This window comes from Hordeum vulgare, chromosome 3H, assembly GCF_904849725.1.
Source record: "Hordeum vulgare subsp. vulgare chromosome 3H, MorexV3_pseudomolecules_assembly, whole genome shotgun sequence".
NCBI lineage: Eukaryota > Viridiplantae > Streptophyta > Magnoliopsida > Poales > Poaceae > Hordeum > Hordeum vulgare.
In genome coordinates this window covers 300,181,748-300,202,565 of record NC_058520.1, presented here as the reverse complement: position 1 = coordinate 300,202,565, position 20,818 = coordinate 300,181,748, and the positions used below count along the sequence as shown (strand labels likewise).

The 20,818-nt window shown below is 41.7% G+C and overlaps 2 long non-coding RNA genes across 6 annotated transcripts; both read right to left on the bottom strand.

Moving 5' to 3' along the window:
• Positions 1-7,324: 7,324 nt before the first annotated feature.
• Positions 7,325-7,962, bottom strand: LOC123443691. Its single transcript, XR_006630789.1, has 2 exons — positions 7,874-7,962; positions 7,325-7,654 (listed from the first exon to the last, which is right to left on the bottom strand). It is a non-coding gene; the product is annotated as an uncharacterized LOC123443691 (long non-coding RNA).
• A 46-nt stretch (positions 7,963-8,008) lies between these two features.
• On the bottom strand, positions 8,009-11,476 carry LOC123443690. 5 transcript variants are annotated; one of them, XR_006630787.1, is made up of 6 exons: positions 11,353-11,471; positions 10,334-11,267; positions 9,795-9,878; positions 9,125-9,277; positions 8,662-8,985; positions 8,009-8,106 (listed from the first exon to the last, which is right to left on the bottom strand). It is a non-coding gene; the product is annotated as an uncharacterized LOC123443690 (long non-coding RNA). The 5 variants fall into 5 exon arrangements; XR_006630785.1 differs by lacking the exon at positions 8,009-8,106 and having other exon boundaries at positions 8,372-8,985; positions 10,334-10,464; positions 11,047-11,267; positions 11,353-11,463; XR_006630786.1 differs by lacking the exon at positions 8,009-8,106 and having other exon boundaries at positions 8,372-8,985; positions 10,334-10,464; positions 11,134-11,267; positions 11,353-11,463.
• Between the last annotated feature and the right edge of the window lie 9,342 nt (positions 11,477-20,818).

The following is a 20,818-nucleotide window of genomic DNA, read 5'->3' as shown; positions in this document are numbered from 1 at the left end:
GAATCATTTTCCATACGAAGATCATCATAAGACATCCTCAGCTTCTCAAGATCAAGCTTCCTTTGAAGAAATTCGTAGGAAAGCTTCTCATGATCAGTGAGGAGTGTATCATAATGATCCTGAAGAATATCAAATCTAGACTGAAGATTTTTCATGTCATCAGCGAGGATTTGATTAAGATTCATTTCATCATTCAACAGATCATCACTTTTGTCTAGCAGTTTTTGAAGCTTTTCCAGAGCAGTTTGTTGTTTAGTGGCAATGATGGCAAGTTTACTGTAACTGGGTTTTTTGTAATCATCATGTTCACAGTCACTTGAATCAGATGAGGAGGCATTATGTGATACCTTTGAACCTTTTTCCATGAAGCAATAGGTTGGAGCGAAGTCATCAGCATAGTCATCAGTATGGATGGTGCACTCATTTTCTTCAAGATTGAAGATTGACTTGCTGACGAAATTGGTTGCTAGTGCAAGACTAGCCTGTCCGGATTCTGAATCTTCTCCAGAGCCTTCTTCATCATCACATTCTTCTGATTCTGCCTCGGAATCCATTTCCTTGCCAATAAGTGCCCGAGCCTTTCTGAAGCTAGTCTTCTTGTGTGAGGAGGACTTTGAAGATGAGGATTTTGAAGATTTCTTCTTCTTATTTGAGTCATCAGAACTTTCATCCTTGTATTTCTTCTTCTTTGATTCCTTTCCCCAGCGAGGACAATCAGCAATGTAATGACCTGATTTCTTGCACTTGTGACAGGTCCGTTTCTTGTAGTCCTCAGATGCAGATTCTGATTTCCTCATGTCTCTTCTTGATGTTACCGAACTGACCTCGTCGTGTAAATCTCTGGAATTTCCTCACAAGCATTGCAAGTTCCTGACCAAATTCTTCAGGGTCACAACTGCTGTCATCTGTGTCTTCTTCTTCAGATGAGGAAATTGCTCTTGCCTTCAGTGCACGTGGTCTGGAATAGCTTTGTCCATATAGATCTCTCTTTTCTTCTAGCTGGAATTCATGAGTATTTAGCCTTTCGAGGATATCAGCAGGATCTAGCATCTTGTAGTCTGGTCTTTCTTGAATCATCAGAACTAAAGTGTCAAATGAAGAATCCAAAGATCACAGCAGTTTCTTCACAACTTCGTTATCAGTGATGTCTCGAGCTCCCAGTGCTTGCAGTTCATTTGATATGTCAGTGAGGCGATCAAAGGTGTCTTGGCAGCTTTCATTGTCATGTCTCTTGAAGCGATTGAATAGATTGCGAAGAATATCAACACGAGAGTCGCGTTGGGTTGATACTCCTTCATTTACCTTGCACAGTCTCTCCCAGATCAGTGTTGCAGAGCCTAAGGCACTTACTCTTCCAAACTGGCCAGGGCTCAGATGACCACAGATGATGTTCTTCGCTTGAGAATCGAGTTGCTTGAATTTCTTCACATCAGCTGCAGTGACACTCGCAGAAATGATGGGGACACCATTTTCCACAATATACCAGAGATCATTGTCTATAGCTTGTAGATGCATTTGCATTTTGTTCTTCCAGAAGGGAAAATTCTTTCCCTCGTAGGTAGGACATGCTGCAGTCACCTTAAACATGCCTGCAGTCGACATAACTAAAACTCCAGGTGGTTAAACCAAAATCACACAGAACAAGGGAGTACCTTGCTCTAATACCAATTGAAAGTGCATTATATCGACTAGAGGGGGGTGAATAGGAGATTTTTAGAATTTCATCACTGAGGAAATTCCTTTTGAGGAAATTCCTCACTGATGACTAACTTACAGCGGAAACAGTTAAGGATTAGTCGTGCAATCGTTCACAACAGCAGTATTGCAGAGTGAGGATTACGAAAATAGATTGCACAGTAAGCAGGCACGTAGAATACAGATGATGATTAACTCAAGTGAAGAATTTGGGGTTGAGGAAATTCAGAGAAAGTCTTCAGCAAATTCTTCAAACAGTCACAGTGAATGTCATCAACACATAATACAGAGAATGTAAAGAGTTGAGGAATTAGAACCCGATTCTTGGTGAAGACTGTTGTTGATGACCCAGTTCCAACTGTTGTGACAGTTGTACATCTGGTTTGGAGCGGCTTGGTATTGAAACCAAAGGACACCCAGTCCCGGGACACACAGTCCCTACCGTATTCTCCTTGAGCTAAGGACACACAGTCCTCGCCCAACACTCGTGGTAAGTCTTCAGGGCAGACTTCCAAACCCTCACAAACTCGGTCACCCGGCGATCCACAATTGACTGCTGGATTGCTCTAGACCATGACGCCTAACCGTCTGGAGGATGCACAGTCCTCAAAGGTAAAAGGCTTCAGTCCCACACAGGAACAACTTCTTCAGTGATGCTCAATCACTAGGTTTGGTTTGTGGTTTCGGTGGGTGGTGTATTTCCTCACTGATGATTTACTCTCGAAAGCTCTGAGGAATTTGGGTTGCTCTTATGACAAGTGTCAGTTTCTAACGGAGCAGCCAACCAGCTAGTGGTTGTGGGGCGCGGCTATTTATAGCCTGGGAGCATCCCGACATGATTTGACATTAATGCCCTTAAATAATATGACCGTTGGAGTGAATAAGATCAGTGACTTGGCGTGGCTTATCGAAACGGTCGGGACCCTCAACTGTGAGAGTCCTCATGTCACTCATATTCCTCACTTGAGGCTTTTGGTAGGATTTGGCTTGGGTTGGGCATCATGAGGAAATCCATTCCATAGTGTTACTTTGACCCCCTTTAACAGTACGGTGTTCCTATTCATCAAATGCGAAGAAGGTAAAACAGAAAACGTAAATCTTCATGCTTCAATTTCTTCAAAACGATTTTCTTCAGGAACCACCGATCTTCTCAATATCAATATCTTCATGAGGAATATCAATATCATCGCAAATTCTTCACGATTCATTTCTTCAACGTCAGACCAATTTCTTCAATTGAGAACATATATTTTTAGGGGTCGATATTCTTCAAATATCTCAAACTCCTCAATGACTTATAGATCTTGTGTACACTCATAAACACATTAGATACTTAACCTATAAGTCTTCAAACCACCAAAATCACTAAGGGGCACTAGATGCACTTACATTCACCGTCACGATGGTTGCCCTGGCGACACTTCGGCGCCACGGGGAGAGAGGGAGAGGGCCCCCTCCTCCGTCTTATCCATTGGTCTCCCCCTAGGTGGGAGGAGCGTATCCCCTATGGTCCATGGCCTCCCTGGCTCCTAGAGGGCAAGAGGGCCTCCGAGATTGGATCTCTATCTTTCTCTCTCCTATTATCGCTCTTGTTTTCTAGCCCTTCACTGTTTCTTAAATATCTGGAGACCACACCGAAGTAGAAGCAACATGGGAGCATGAAGACTATCTCCGATCCGAATTTACATACCTTTTTAGCACCTAGCTTAGGAATCTCGTGGACGAGATTCTTGTAAGGGGTATAGGTCTGTCACACCCTGTTTTCACCTCACTTTCACTTTAGTTCAAAATCTGAGTTTATTAAAACTTTTCAAAAACCAATGATGTGAGTGCCATGGTTGTCATTGTATGCTTGTGTACCTGATTGAGTGGTATCAAAAAACATATTTTTCATAACATAAATATTCGCAAAATTCCTTTTCTTATTTTTTACTATTTCAAAACTTTGCTTTGGGTTGCACTACAAGTCCTTGGCAAGAAGGGAGTGCTCTTACCCAAAGATGGCGATCTGGTTCTAAAACTATTTTAACTCTTCAAAACCATAAAATAATAGTTTGATAAATTATTTTCCTATTTTATTTTCATGTCCATTTCTAAGGCCAGAAATGATATTCCTATATGTGAAATTACTTTTCTGCCTTAGAAAAATCTGAGAAAATTTGGAGATACTCACAGGACATATATTTTCCATACATAAGATTTTCAACCCGTATTTATATTCAAAATATTTGAGCAAATCTATGAAAACCTATTATGTCTGTTTTGATCTTTTGAAATATTTCCAAAGAAAATATTTCCAATAAAATCCCATAAAATTTCAGCAACCTTCCCAAGCTATATTTAGTGACCAGACCAAGTTTCACCTCATTCCAAGGTGATTTTGTTAACTAAATAATCCCAAAACCCTCTTTGTCCAGAACCAAGTTGAAACATCTCTACGTTGCAAAGTTTATCCAAATGGGTTGAAACTTTGTAGGAGTGTTCAACACCCCAAATGAGGAGTCTCAGCCAAAAATGGGATTTGCACGAGGTAATCTACCCACATTCCCTTTGGAAGGGACGGATCTGCCCGCTTGGGGGTGTTTTCAAGTTTGCATTGCCAAACTTATCCAATGAGGCTCAAATTTGGTGGAGTATCTTGTTTCTTCATCAAAGTTAATCCTGTTAACTCTCACCACTAGTGGTGAGGTGTTGCTATCCCAAACACCTGTCAAACACCTTCTGCCATATTAGCAAATCAGCCCCTACCCCACTCCAGATCTAAGCTCTTTCCTCCAAACTCTTTGACCAAGTAGCCATAACCACTCCCCAACTGCAAGAGACTATCCCCCATTGAATCCAAGCAGAAGGCCCCAAAATGCCCATTCTAAGTTCTGGTTCAACGTTGGCACCTTCTCTTTCTCCCACCCCATGGCCAGCAGTGAGTCCCTCAGCTCCCAAATGGCTAGGCAACTTCAGGCCCAGCCCCACGACATCTGAGACACGGCCAAAGCGCCCTAGAGCACGCCAGCATGCCGTGGAATGCCAAAACTATGCTCAGGGCACGCTGTTGGGCGCACCCAAAGCAAAGGTGGCCAGCCCCGGCTGGTTCGAGCCTCCCCCTGATGCCCATTCGAGTCCCCGAGCATCTCTCTATATCAGGACAGCCCCACGGTCCCTCCTCCCTCACTTTGTTGACCGGAGTGACGCGTGCCCACACGCGTCAGATCCAACCAGAAGACCATGGCACACGTGCATGCTCCTCCTCGCTCTCTCTCCCTCTAAGTGGGTCACGCAAGTCCTAAACCACGTCCTCATACCGTGGTTTCGACCCCGCGCACTCACTACCCCTCCTACGAGCAGCGATGAAACCACCGGCGCCACCGGCTTGGTGCACCGTCGGGAGCCTATAAATTGGCCTTCCCCCTCTCTCCAGCACTTCCATCCCACCTCTCAAGTGCCTAAATCCCACACCTAGCCTCTCCATTTGAGCACAGCGAAGTCCTGTGCTCAAGATCGACTGAGCCCTCCCGCTTCGGAGCTCCGTCGATCTCGGGCTACGGGCCAGCTCCGAAGCTCCTTTCAACTCCTCAGTGATCCTAGCAACCCCACGGAGCTTCCCCATCATCATCCTCGAGCTAATCCACGCTTGTAGCACCTAGTTCATCAGCCTCCCGGAATAGCTCCGCCGTAGCCACCTCGTCGCCGGTGAACCAGGGCCTCCCCATCGACCCATCGACCACCAGCAGGTAGGCGACGGTGAGCTGGTTCCATTTTTGCCTTCGGTTCGAGGACGGCAGTAGCATCGCCGGTGTGCCTCCCCTTTTCTCTGTCCCAAGGTGGAAGATGACCCCGACAGGTGGGGCTCACCTGTTGGTGTCTCTTCTCTCTCCCCCTCTGTCCTCTCCTCCACTGAACGTAGGGGCCCGCGCGTCAAGTTTGAACCTGGCCACGCGCGCGCCTGGGCTGGCTGGCTGGGTGGCAAGCTGGGCTGACCCAAGCCTGAGGCCGAGAAAGGCCTGAGCCCCAACCTCTTTTATTTTTCTGTTTAATCTAGTATTAAAGGATTTTTTATAAAAATGGTTATCCAATATATTTTTATTATTTTTCCAAGATAATTCTCCTAAAAATGAGTAATATTTAACAGAGTCTTTGTACAAGTTTTTGAGACAACCTTTTTGTTTTATAATAATTAAAAAGGCTATTTGGAATAGTTTTGCTTTTGTTAAAATGATTTTAAAAATAATCCTTTCACTAAAACTAGAGACAAGTATTTTTAGAATAACAGAATGGATTTATCAGAATTAAGCAACATTTTTAAAGTGAGCTTGTGATCTGTTTTTTAGTGAGCTACTTATTACTCCTTTATTTATTACGACGATAGAAACCACGTTTGGTGAAGGAGTTGGACTTGAAGACCCCGAAGACCCCGGATACTTCGCTGATCAAGGCAAGCCGCCCTTTGACCATGTTTGAGCAAACATTATATTGCATGCTAAGTAGAACAAATACTTCCGTTGCATATGATCATGAATATTCGATGAATCATCGATATGATGTTTCTGATGGCTCCTCCGGAGCACTTACATTTTGAATGCTGAGGGTCACGCTAATAGCATGATCCAGACGTTTCCGCATAAACCAAGTGTGTGTGTGTGTTCAGGAGTTATCTGAAAGGGTTGATATGACCAAGTTTGGTGACTTGCTATATCGGGTGAACCCGGATTGTTCATCCCTTGACCGATATACACTACTAGGAAAAGGCCTGCTAGTGGTGTACCTGTTTTGGCTACTAATGGCGCACTACAGGTGCGCCACTAGCATCATGCCATTAGAATTTTTTACTAGTGGCGCACCACAGGTGCGCCATTAGTATAGCCATTAGTATCTGGTATACTAATGGCGCACCAGGCAGTGCGCCATTAGTATAGCCCATGGTGCTCTATTAGTATGCCTCCTAGGGCATATATACTAATGGCGCACCAGGCAGTGCGCCATTAGTATAGCCCATGGTGCTCCATTAGTATGCCTCCCCGGGCATATATACTAATGGCCCATCAGGCAGTGTGCCATTAGTATAGCCCATGATGCTCCATTAGTATGCCTCCCAGGGCATATATACTAATGGTGCACCAAGCAGTGCACCATTAGTATAGCCCATGATGCTCCATTAGTATGCCTCCCAGGGCATATATACTAATGGCGCACCAGGCAGTGCGCCATTAGTATAGCCCATGGTGCTCCATTAGTATCTTGTATTCTGTCATATATATATGTTTTGTTTCAAAACCACAAATTCAACAGCACATTACATATATATCAAATATATAATACATAATATGTGCCCAATGGTTTTACTGATCCACAACACATAACATATATGCAAGTTGCATAACAAATTTCATGATCCATATATCAAAATTCCATAGCATCCATACATCCAAAATTCCATAGCATCCATATATACATATAGTTCCATAGCATCCATACATACATAGCTCCATAGCAAATATAATACACAACGATACTTTGCGGGCATTAGTAAGTAATATTTGGCACTAAAACAAATGCCTTCATGTCCATATCGTAGTCCAAAGAGAATCCGCGTGGCAACCTACAAGATGAAAAGAGATGCATATTGGAACTGACGTGACCAGTTCAAGTCTATTTTGCAAGACAGATGGGCCATCACACATGATCAGTTTTCTAAAATATGAGCAAAATAGCCCGAAATCCTTCTAAGAAATCTAGTTCCATGTAGTTGTGACAAACTTCAGTCAAAAGTTTGTTCAACCACTCCCAAGACTATTGGAGTGGTAGTCAACAAAAGAGGTAAATGACTAAATGAGCATGACTATCTCCATAAACAAACAATAACGTAAATAGAGCAAGGGAACATCACATGCTGTTGTGTTCAGTATAAGGTGCTTACATCTTTTATTTACTTCTTCTACACCATATCCCATTTAAACCTCCCATACTACATCAGGGATACAAAAAGGGTGAGAACTAACAAGACAAGTGAAACCATTAGGGACGCAGATAAAATGCTGCTTGAGGCCACGGGGTGTCAATACCAAAAGGGGTGTCAATACCAAAAGGGGTGTCAATACCAAAAACTAGTTGAATCACGGTAAAACAGCCTAGATATATGGCAGTACTGATAACAATGAAGTATTATGTAATCAGAAAAACTTACTTGACATCTTCGGCATGGTGAGGCACATCAGATTCATCATAGAGAGAACCAGGAACATCACCCGAGAAGCTAAAGTTGCGTTCCTTGAGGCCATTGCTGCCGGGAGCGGACGAGAACGACATCCCCGTCCTTTGGCGTTGGGGACCCGAAGAAGAAGAACCTTCTCATCTTTTAACGGGGCGTTGGGATTTGAAGATTACTGTTGCTTGACTTGTTCAAGGAGCTGCCACCTCCTGCATTTGGAGGACAATGTTTCACACCGATGCTGGAAGTACCAAGGTTCACATAATGAAATGATTAAACAAAATAATCACTATAGCAACACGTTCGCATGACCCACCAAGTGTACATGCAGAAAGAGTTACCATACAGTGTACTTGATCCTTCATTCGTGAGGCAACAGCTGATCTATCTTTTGTTAGATATCATGGTTTCAGTTTCAGTGCCACTCAAACACCTTTTTAAAAAAATTAACTGTATAGCATAAACAATAGAATCTATAATAGATAAACACCTACAACATCAGCCAAGAATTTTATAATACATGGTAGCTATCTTGATTCTTGAGTGTAACAGATCTAGAAGGAGAGGTACAGGGGCAAGCTCAAACCAAATCCAATTTATTGACCCTAACTAAAACAACAACCATACATGGGGAGGGACCCTTGTCCAACTCAGCTATGGAGGTCACCGGGGAAGAGAGAGGAGGGGCTGGTGGTGTGGAATTTGGTGCTAGTGTGTAGTTATACAAATAAATGTGATGTGCACATTTTATTGAATACTCCTACCCGCGTTGCCGCCACGGAGGCGACCTGCGACGCCGCCTCCGCCAAGGCCGCCCACCTGCGCCGCCTTCACGTCCTCCCACCTCCTGCTGTGGCGCACCTACGCCGCCGCTTCGGCCGCCCACCTTCTCCGTGCACCTGCTGCTGTTGCTGCCCACCTGTGGCTCCGCCGCTCCGACCACGGAGGCGACCTGGCCTTCTTCCGCTTCGGTTGTCGGCTTCTGGTGGTGGTGGGCGTCGCCTCTGGCTCCCGTGCCAGCCTGTGCTGCTCCTAGTTCCCCGCGCCGGCCTCTACTGCTACTGCTTCCCCGTCCTGGGCCTTGCTAACTGATGAACATAAAAAATTGCAATCTTCAGAAATTCTATCATCTGTATCTAGATTAAAATCTAAACGAACCAACTTTATTTACACATATCAATGCCTACCCGTACCAGAATTAAACTGAGAAAGGATTCATTTGATTACCTGGTCAAGGCCTTCCATCTCTGCAACTACAAGCTACTGTGGAAATTGAGACGAGCAATTTAGCAGGGTAGTAGCCACATAAAACGAGGGGGGTGCTTCGTAAATCTTGGCATTGGGTGCATAATCTATAGTCATCAACAGCTACTCCCAACTCTGAATTTTGACAGTAAGAATAAGAATGAAAATTCAGTGAGTAAATAAGATTACAGAATAAGAGTAAGAACATGAGCTTGAGGATGTTCCAGTTAGTGTTAAAGTGAAGAAAAGTGAAGACGTTGATGAATTTTGACTAAATATCAGTAACATTAGAATAAACATGAATAATACTCCAATTTTTGTTGCTTACATAATCCATTGTACATGAAACTACTAGCACTCTACTAGGCAGGCTCAACCAAATGCACTTGACGCTGGGTACCTCTGTTAGTCGACTATGATTGCCACATCTTTTTTAGCAGTTGTCTAAATTCAGTTAAGAGTATACTCCTCGACAAAATTCAGTTAAGAGTATAAATTCAGAAGTAACTGCCAAACATAGACTACTAATTTTGCCAAAAATAATTGCTGATTTGAAAGCCCAGTCTGTCCGGTTGTGCTTCTGAGCAGTTGACATCAAGACAAAAGCATCTAGTCACTCTAATCACAGGGAAAAAAATCAAGAATTTCGAACCTGGGATCCTCAGACGCTCATCCTCCGGGGATTCTGTCGAGGTGCGGCAGCTGTATGATCGGAGCTCCATGGCGAGTGATGATTCTGCAACAGAGCACAAAATGTAGTCCAAAATGTTCAGTACACAGAATTTTTTGAACCTAGATCAAACAGGGGAACCTTGACGAGCAGGGAAAACCATGGGGGTGCTTTAGACGATGCAGTGCACAACAGTCATGCCGTGTGTAGCAAAATATTCAGAAGGGGAAATCTGAGCAGCAGTTTGTGTGTCTAAAGCAAATGGATATAAATGTGCCTCCCAGAATCATAACTATGAGATGTTGACACACAACAATAAAATGGTTGTGTACATGATGTTGGCATTGTTCAATATTCATGCAATTTAACATCAGTATTACGCTGAAGCAAACTAGTGTATATGTGCTTTGATAATTTTTAATTTGATGAAACATACCCATGGAGAAAAAACCTTAGGTCATGTGAATATCAATAAAGGGAGCTAGAAGATATCAAGTGAAGGGGCTTATATTATCACACACCTGCATGATCTCTTCCCAACTCGTCTTTTCACTGATACCCAATATTTGCCGGGCTTCTTGCTCGGTCATGGCCTTGCTCGCCCTTCGAATACCGTTCACAGCTTCCTGGGCAGCTCCGGTTCTCTATGCATCTACAAGACAAATCAGGAATTATTAGTTGCAACCGGAAAGCTGCATGTTGGTCAGACAAATAGTCAGACAGATGTCTCTATGCATCTATAAGCAACTAAAGGAAGAAGGACTCTCCAGGTTAGCTTTTATAATCACATCAGGAGTGCGTCCTGTGCAGGATAAGGTCAATAATACATCACATATGAGTGTTGACAAAAATTTCCAATGAGATACTGTATTAAACTAGTGAATGTCATAGGTAGGCAAACAAAGATACTAATCTAAAGACTTGGGAGTTGTGTGGAATCCATGAAGTTGACTACAACTGTGGAGAAATTTCACAAGAAACAGTTCCAAACAGGGTCTTATGGAACAAAAAGATGGAACGGGTTTCATTCATTTTAATCAAATGATAGATAGAATTCCCTGTGTGCATCCTTCAATCTAAATGATAATCATAATAATAGATGACAAGAAGAAACACGTGGAAGACAAGAAACTTTTTTGCACCATTCGTTCACATCTTAACTAACAGTGTAGCATTCTAGAATGCAGACTACGTCCATCAAGCCAAGCTGAAATAAAAATCCAGTCACCATCACCTTCATCGCCACTCAAGTTTTGGACAGCAAGGGACACCAGAACATGTTGAAGAGGAGTAAAAGAGGCGTCTTTTGGCTGTGACCGACCTAGACATTTTTACGGAGTAGGGGGGCAAATTAAAGGAGCACTCAGTGACGATGGCCTGGCGGTAGGCCTGCACCACGGCCCTGCCAACGACGGCGCCGCCCATGATGGGGAGTTGCCCGAGGAGCCTTCCGGCCTGCCGAGTCATCATCAGCCACATGATTCACAAATCTCGAGTATGGATCGGATCGACAAAAAGATCGAGAGGCCAGTGCACGTACCATCTCGCTCTAGCTCTGGTTCTGTTCCTCCCCTTCCCCCTTCCCCGTCCCCTATCTGGCGGCGGCGGAAACCCTATCTGGGGTGAGGAGGGAGAGACGCACGAGATAGAGAGAGGGAGGGTGTGCGGTGGGTTTCTGATTCGTTTTTCTTTTTTCTTTTTTTCCTCCTTCTCTTTAGTAGTGGCGCACCACCTACAAATGTGCCATTAGTAACCCTGGTTACTAATGGCGCACCAGCTGGTGGTGCGCCATTAGTAGTTTTGTAAAATAATAATAATAATAATATAGTAGTGACGCACCACCTACAAATGTGCCATTAGTAACCCTGGTTACTAATGGCGCACCAGCTGATGGTGCGTCATTAGTAGTTTTGTAAAAAATAAAAAATTATAGTAGTGACGCACTGGGTGAGTGGTGCGCCATTACTAGTTAAACTAGTAATGGCGCACTCTGCCCCGGTGCGCCATTAGTACTTTTGCAAAAAAAAAATATAGTAGTGACGCACCGTGTGTGTGGTGCGCTATTAGTGTCCATCACACTAATGGCACACCTGCACATGATGCGCCACTACTATATAGTAGTGGCGCACTATCTATAGCCCTTTTCCTAGTAGCGATATTGACATCTGTAACCCGTTCTTCTAAATACCATCTAGCTTATGTTGCATATCCATGATCATGTTTATTTACAGTTAAGATGCTATCCACCAATACAGCATATTACTTGTTATCCTACCAAATGCATTACATATCATGGGTTGTTTGCGAGTATATTCAAAGTACTCATTGGCTTGCTACTAGTTATATTATTGACCAAACATGGAAAGACCGGAGTTTGGAAAAGAGTATGTCATTGGAGACGGACCTGCGAACTAGGACGCTTCCTAGTCATAATGCCTGTTGGTGTAGGCTGATGGCATGGGCACCCACTTAGCCTCGAGATTTCCGCTGCTTGTTGTATGAGTGTGAGTTGGCCTTATAGGCCCTACCTTGTGAACTTGACCTTATTGGTCATGTATTGTATTATTTAGGTAAGTTAGATGTAAGACTCTTATTATTCAGCATCTGTGTGTTCGGTGAGCATTGATCGCTGGGATCACTGAGCATGTTCATTCTGCAATCTCGACTCGTAAGTCGGGGTCCCCACAAAACTTATGAAAAGCATCAGTTTCCATAAAAGATTTAACACAATTAAATTCAATATATATACATGAATCCTTGTCGATTTTCGAACTTCAAAGTTGCATTTAACTTTTTCCATAAGATACCATTTGAATTCAATACTTCAAGTCATAAAGGCACCAGTAGAAAAAGTATCGAGCATTGTTTGATCATGAGAAAGCAAAGCATAGAAGTTTCGTATAATTATTTTTCTTGAGATCTCACGATTGGGGCATGTGTGCATCACATACTTAATACTCCCCAAGTTTGAGAGCTACTTTCTCTATCACGAGGAGAAAAATTATATATATATATATATATAATTCCGATCATGATGAACAAGATGCATAAGATAAATCTTCTAGTGGAATTCCAGCTTCAATCGATTCCAATCCCATGTTACAGCATCATCGAATAGCTTATACCATATTAATGATTTTCCCTCCAAATATAAAGGGAGTACCTTCTTATTAACTCCATCCTCGGATAAACCATCAAGATTAAGTAAGACAAATTTCATCTATATATATCAAGTGCAAATCTGGATGAGTTTTTCCATCATGTGCATAAGGATTAGCTAGCTTTTCTCTAACATACCCGAAGGAATTTAGTAGTAAATACTTTTAGAAGATTTAGCAGGTTGAGAAGAGGCTTTTCCACTTCCGATTGAGGTGAAGATACCCCAAACAAGGCCTCAAAGGATTATCCTCCGTAGTAACAAGCAACACTAAATTTCAGCATGTAGCAAAAATGTTCCATTACCAAATTCCACTTACCAAACACGCTTCAATCCATGGCAATGGCGCCAGAAAAGAGTCTTTATGACCCGCAATTATAGGGGATCAATCATAGACCTTTCGATAAGTAAGAGGGTAGAACCCAACGAGGAGCAGAAGGAAATGACAAGTGGTTTTCAACAAGGTAGTTCCTGCAACCACTCAGAGTAGCAGTAATACATAGTTTGCTAGTAACACAATTCATAACAAATGACAAGTAACAATTGTAACTAAGGTGCAGAAAGGTGGCCCAATACTTTTGGTAGCAAAACACAAGCCTGAAAGTTCTCTTATATGAAGTAAACCTCTCTCGAGGACACATGGGAAATGTTGTCTAGTCTCGTTCATCATGTTTAGTTGATCAACGTCTAGTACATTGATAATTTAATATGTGGGTGGACCGGTGCTAGGATGTTGTTCTTACTCGAATAAAAAACCCTCTTATGATTACACCCTCGAGAAAGCATCCATAACTACGAAAGAAGAATTGAGACAAATCAAACCATAGCATGAAACACATGATTCCAAATAAGCCCCTTACAAAATAACACACAAACTAGGATTTCAGCTTGTGTCACTCTCGCAACACATCATCTACTTATGACTTACCAATGCTTTCCCTTAGGCCCACATATGGTGAAGTTTCATGTAGTCGACGTTCACATGACACCACTAAAGGAAGAGAGACATACACATCATCAAAATATCGGACAAATACCAACATCACATGATTACTAATAACAAGACATACCCCATGTAGTCAATAACAAAAGTAACTACTCACTAATCATCATCATGTTCAAGATGAGAGTTATAATGACTATGCTTAAGGATCTAAAAATATAATATTCCACCAAGTAAACAAACTAGCATCAACTACAAGGTGTAATCAACTGTACTAGCAACCCCCAAGTACCAATCTGAGGTTTTGAGACAAAGATTGGATACAAGAGATGAACTAGGGGTTGAGACGCAATGGTGTTGGTGAAGATGTTGATGAAGATTGGTTCTCCAACATGGAAGAAGCATTGGTGATGATGACGGCTTTGATTTCCCCCTCCAGGAGGGAAATTTCCCTAGCGGAATCGCTCCATCGGATACCAAGAGTGCTCCCTTCACAGGTTCCACCTCGAGATGATGAAGCTTCATCCCAAAAGTATTCTTATGATTTTTTAATCTAGGGTAAATGACAGCATATAAGATAAGATGGGCTCGAGAGGGTTGTGAGAGTACCTCATTGGGCATGCTCTCGGGGTAGGGTGGGCCCTCCTAGCTTGTGGCACATGCTGGGCCCCCCTGTGTTGGTTCTTTTGCTTGTATTTTTTTTTATATACCAAAATAAATCCCCATCAATTTTCAGGTCATTTGGAGTTACAGGAAATATCCAACTTTTCTATAGCCCTTCCTGGTCCAAAATTACAGATGCCGATAATTTCCCTCTTTGTACGAACCTTGTAAAGAGGTCATTTGAACGCCCATTGATGGTGGCTTAACACCGTATCCCACCCCCTGGTGCCGTATATGCAGCCCCCACCCCATTTTCATCGCTCGCCTCCACAATCTTATCCACCATCGACGCCACTGCATTACAAATCTTGCCCTCCTCTCCCTGCTATCCTTCCCCATATGTGGCATTGCCATGCAAATTCACTGTACGTGAAACCAAGCTTCTTGGCATTTGTGATGTCCTAGCACCGCCAGACACGCGTCTTCCGGGGCGGGGGTGGGTCGGTTTTGAGTACAGGGGTCTTCTGGTGGCTCCTGTCCCCACCGTTAGCATGATCTCCTTTTAGCATGTCATCCTTAGGTTTCCAACACATTTGACATGGGAGGAGAGGGAACAACCAGGCTTAAAGCCTAATAGTCCAGTACGGCCGCAAATCCTCGGCTAGGACTGAGTCGCTCGGATCCATCGCGTCGACGGTCCTAACCCGATGACGCACCTGAACATCACTGGGAGACATGCCTTCTAGGATGGCCTTATCTTCAATGATGTCATTGCAACATGCCACACACAGGTTGACGATGAAGATGTATGAAGTCGTATGCTAAAATTGTAATAGGGTCGCTCCTAACTGGATTGTATATCGAGTTGTTTGCATGCACATGGAATGACTAATGATGTATGAATTTCGTTTGCATATGTGCACAAATCAGAAAATGAGTGCCAATTTGTATGATTTCCCATCCAATTTTGATAACACATTGAAATAAATTGTGGAAAATTAAGAAGGGCTCAAAAATTAAATCTTTTTGCATGTAGTACTCTTGTGTGCAATGGCTTGTGTGAAAAACGGTAAGCTCATAATTCCATAAATAAAAATTTATTTTCCATTTTTCTAGTGCCACATATGACTTTTTTTGTGAAGCAAATTCCATAAATAATATTATAAATTGTGCCCTTGCAATCTTCAGCTAAAGTATATGACATGGGATTCCAATTGTCATTTTTATAAATTTCAGAGTTATATTACCAATATTTGTTTATTTATTAAATTTCTGGTGCTTGTGAATTCGAAATGCATGTGTGCTCTAGTTTGGTCCAACAAATTCTAAAAAATCATTTTTACCTTCCACATTATGAATGTAGGCAGTATCCACAAAGAAAACCTAATTTCCCAACCATTTTATATGATTAGTCATCCATGCAATTTTGACAACACGTCAAAGGAAATTACAAAAAATGAAAAAGGCTCAAAGAATAAAATTCTTTCACACGAAGGCCTCCTATGTGCAATGCCATGTGAGAAAAACATAAACTCACAATTCAGCAAATAAAAAGTTAATTTTAAATTTTCCTAGTCACATACATGTCTTTTTTTGTGAAGCAATTGTGCCCTTAGAATGTTCACGTAAATTATACAACATGGGATTCCAACTTCCATTTTTTTCATGAATTTCCGAGTGATATTGCCATATTTCATTGATTATTGAATTTTTGGCTATTTACATCAAGTAATTCAAATTTGAACTACAAGTTTTATCTAGTTTGGTTGAATTATTTCTAAAAAAATATTTTCACCTTCCAAATTAGGAATGTAGCTAGGCAATATCCACAAAGAAAACTCATTTAAGTCATTAGTCATCCATGCAATTTTGAAAACACATCGAAAGAAATTATAGAAAATGAAAAAAGGCTCAAATATTGAAATACTTTCACATGAAGGCCTCTTATGTGCAATGGATTTGTTGGGAAAATGATACAATACCACAAACTTGAAAAAAACTTCACAAACTAACCTATCTCTTATGAAGATCAATGACTTTCAACAAAGATGACCATGCCCGTCGACATCTTCATGGCATCTTACATGATAACATGGCCATTTTTTAGTAACTTGGGTGTTACCATAATAACCTAGAATTTCAGAAAAATATTGAAGATTTGGTTAATAAAAACTATTTTTTCCATTTTTCTAGTGCCATGCATGACCTTTTTTGTGAAACTAGTGCCATAAATAATATTGTAAATTGCGCCCTTACAATTTTCACCTAAAGTATACCACATGGGATTACAATTTACTTTTTTCCAATTTTGGAGCTATATTACCCTATTTCATTGATTTACTAAATTTCTGATGATTTTACATAAAGTAATTCAAATGTGAACTACAAGTGTGCTCTAGTGTTGTCCAATAATTTGTGAAAATCATTTTCACCGTTAAATTTAGGTAAGTAGGAATTATCCACAAAGAAAACTCAATTTACCAACCAATTTATATGATTAGTCATCCATGCAATTTTGGCAGGAGATCAAAAGAAATTATGGAAAATAGAAAAAGGCTCAAACAATGAAATCCTTTCACATGAAGGCCTCCTATATGCAATTGCTTGCGGAAAAATTGATGAACTGGCAATAGAACAAATAAAAAGTAATTTTCATTTTCCTACTGTCATGCATGACTCTTTTTTGTGAAGCAAGTGCGATAAATATTGAAAATTGTGTCCTTACAATTTTCACCTAAATTACACCACATGGGATTCTAACTATCATTTTTCATGAATTTCAGAGTGATATTGCGATATTTTATTGATTTTTTTAATTCCTGGTGATTTACGTCAAGTTATTGAAATTTGAACTACAAGTGTACTCTAGTTTGGTCCAATAATTTCTGAAAAAATCATTTTCAGCTTCCAAATTAGGAATGTAGGTAATATCCACAAAGAAAACTCAATTTACCAACCATTTTATATGATTGAAAATCCATGCAATTTTGAAAATACATTGACAGAAATTATGGAAAAGAGAAAAAAAGCTCAAAAATGAAAACCTTTCATATGAAGGCCCCCTATGTGCAATGGTTTCTCGGAAAATGATAAAATGACAATACCACATACTTTAAAAATATCTCGGATTAACAACATTTGCAACATCAACGATTTCAACACATAACATAGCATACAAGACATAAGATATTACACACAAAGAAAGGATCTACAACATAGGAAGAATCAACAATAAACAACATTGGTACCATAAATATCTCGGATTAAAAACATTGTAACAATCAAGGACAAACAACATTGGTATCATAAACATCTCAGATTAACAACATTGCAATATCAATGACAATCATTGTTAGATAAGGTAGCATCCAACACATAAGGTAGCATAAATATCTCGGATTAACATCATTGCGACATCAAGGATGAACATAGCGAAGTTCATTACATAGTGATAAATAAACTAGATTTCAGTACTTGACAAGTGCAGTTACAGAACTACGTTTGACCACACACCCTCCGGCTTTGCTCTCTGCGTGAGTGATCACTACTGTAGGATGCTCCAAAGACGACACACCAATCAGAGACCCTTCGATGAAACTACGTGTGATGCACGAATTACAAACGATATAGTTCAAGCTCCATCGCCAATGACATGAAGTGTATGCAATGGGGGATCCATCAAACATGATTCAGAAAAGAGTAGTGTGTGTGATGTGATGCAAAAAACTAGTATTTAAAAACTATTTGTGATGAAGAAAAATAACACAAACGATTTTAAAAACGCATGTGTGTGATCCAACGCAATGCAAGCTATTGCGCAGATCCATATGTGTGCGATATATGGCATACAAATCACTCACATGAGCTGTTTCTGCTGATCCGGAAGAACACAAATGGTTTGGCATAAGTGTGTCTGAAACTTCGCAAACAGATCGGTAACAAAGTCTGCTAATCTGGAAGAACAAAAACGATTTGGAGGCGATTTAGGGATTGGAGGCAGACGGGGAAACTATGGAGATCTAATAACGCTCGGGGAACTATGTATCGCACTATCTTGTATAGGACACAAATTATCTCAAACCACATCATGTGAGATGGAAACGTGCATGATACACAGTTTCCGTAACATGACAGTTTGTGATGTGCTACCAAGTACATATGGAGCGGTAAACTACAGCTCTCTAGAAACCAAAAAAATGTTATGGTAATAGAGATGTGCGTGACGATGAGGCAGCGGCTACCGGATAGGAGGTCAATCCTGTGAAGGACAGTGGTGTCGGAATTATAGGAAGTCCATCCTTGGTCGGTCGATGGTGGCGGCGTGATAGGTGGTTAATCCTCGACCGACAACATGAGATATAGGAGGAGCTCAATCCTCGTGGTTTGCACCGGCTTGATTGGAGCATGTCCCTCGTAGGAGGGATAGTGGAGCTCAGACTTTAGGCAATTGCCCTGCTAAGCTCTACTCCTTGACCCCGCTGTCTTGTCATGCCACTTCTAATGAATTAAGGTATTATTTTCGTTGAGTGGCCTAATTAAGGAATTAAATTCATATAAGGGTATTCCTGATGATACATGTCAATTGACTAATCATGTATCAGTGTCATCATACGACTGGATAACATTATGTAGTGCCCTTCATAAAATTTGAAAATAAAATCTTGTGATTTTGTGGGGACCCCGACTTACTAGTCGAGAATCGTCGTGCTCAGTGATCCCAGAGATCAATGCTCACCGAACACAAATACTGAATAAAGAGTCTTACATATGAGTACCGATTATTACAACACGTGACCGAAGGGTCAAGTTCACAACACAGTCCTAAGGGCAAATCACACGAGTACACTAATAGCGGAAAACAAGGGGCTAAGCGGGTGCCCATGCCATCAAGCCTACACCGACAGGCATTCTGACTCGAAAGCGTCCTAGTTCGCAGGGGTGTCGCCGAAGACATACTCATCTCCAAACTCCGGTCCTTCCATGTCTGGTAAATAACATAACCAGTGTCAAGTCAATGAGTACTTTGAATGTACTCGCAAACAGCCCATGATATGAACAATGAAAGTGAAGGATAACAATATCATGCATTTCTAATATAACTCATCGGGGTGGAATGATCATGAATATGCATCAAGTTAAAGAATTATTCTTGAAGAACAGGTTATAGTATCAATATATGTCGAGGGCTGAACCATCCAGGTTCACCCTATATGCCAAGTCACAGAACTTGGTCATATCATCAATATATCAGTTGTGGGCTGAACCATCCAGGTTCATCCTATATGCCAAGTTACCGGACCTGGTCATATTATTACTTTCATAACAACACCTTTTTCAACACCACACACACACTCACACTTACGCACACTTGGTTTATGCAGAAATATCAGGACGTAGTTTAAGCAGGATTACCCAACTGTCCTTGACCATGGACATGGCTATTCGAATAGTTTACACTCTGTATAGGTAGTACGCTGGACCCACGAGATCTGGGAAACTTTCGTGTCATCCACGACTCGCGGTATATCACATACCCGAGGTAAGTACCCGATCAATGCCTTTCCCCTGACGATACAAGACAAAGAGGTCCACTCGATTGGTACCCAGCCCACATGTTGTACGTCTTACGAGCACCAACTCTGGACAGTATCGACCATGCGGGGACCAACGGTGTGACTGGAACTCATAAAAATGGCATAGTCGTCCTACCCGGCATGACCCCATCACGAGAGTGACCATAATCACTCCCGCCACTAGTAATGTGGCTCTTTTCTAGCACCGACCATATTAATAAACATAGCCCCGTCCCATAAGGGGTAGCGTGGTCGTACTGGTAAGGTTGGGACGGTCAACACATTATAAATCTAATCCCATTTCCGAAACCTTACTCACACAAATACCGGGTGCATCACTTCACCAAAAGTGACCACCTAACACATCATCACACTCGGGCATTAGTGGAACCCGACGGGGTTTTCATAAACTCTTGCTTTATGACAACATCAGCCTCATGATATTACTACTGCTATCTTTACTTGTCAACATGGTATTAGCATGACCCTAAGGGGTAGAGTCAAGCTCAATGCAAAATACTCCGGAGGAGCCTACGGTAAGAACATATCAAATGATTACCGGCACTTATGATCGTACGCAACGGGAATACTTGCTATTTTAACATGCAAAGTAACATATGCTTAGTCATGGTCAAAGGGCTGCTTGCCTTGGTCAGCTAAGTATCCGGGGTCTTCGAGGTCTTCCGCTCCGATTCCCTCGTCACACGGGTTTTATATCGTCCATAAAACA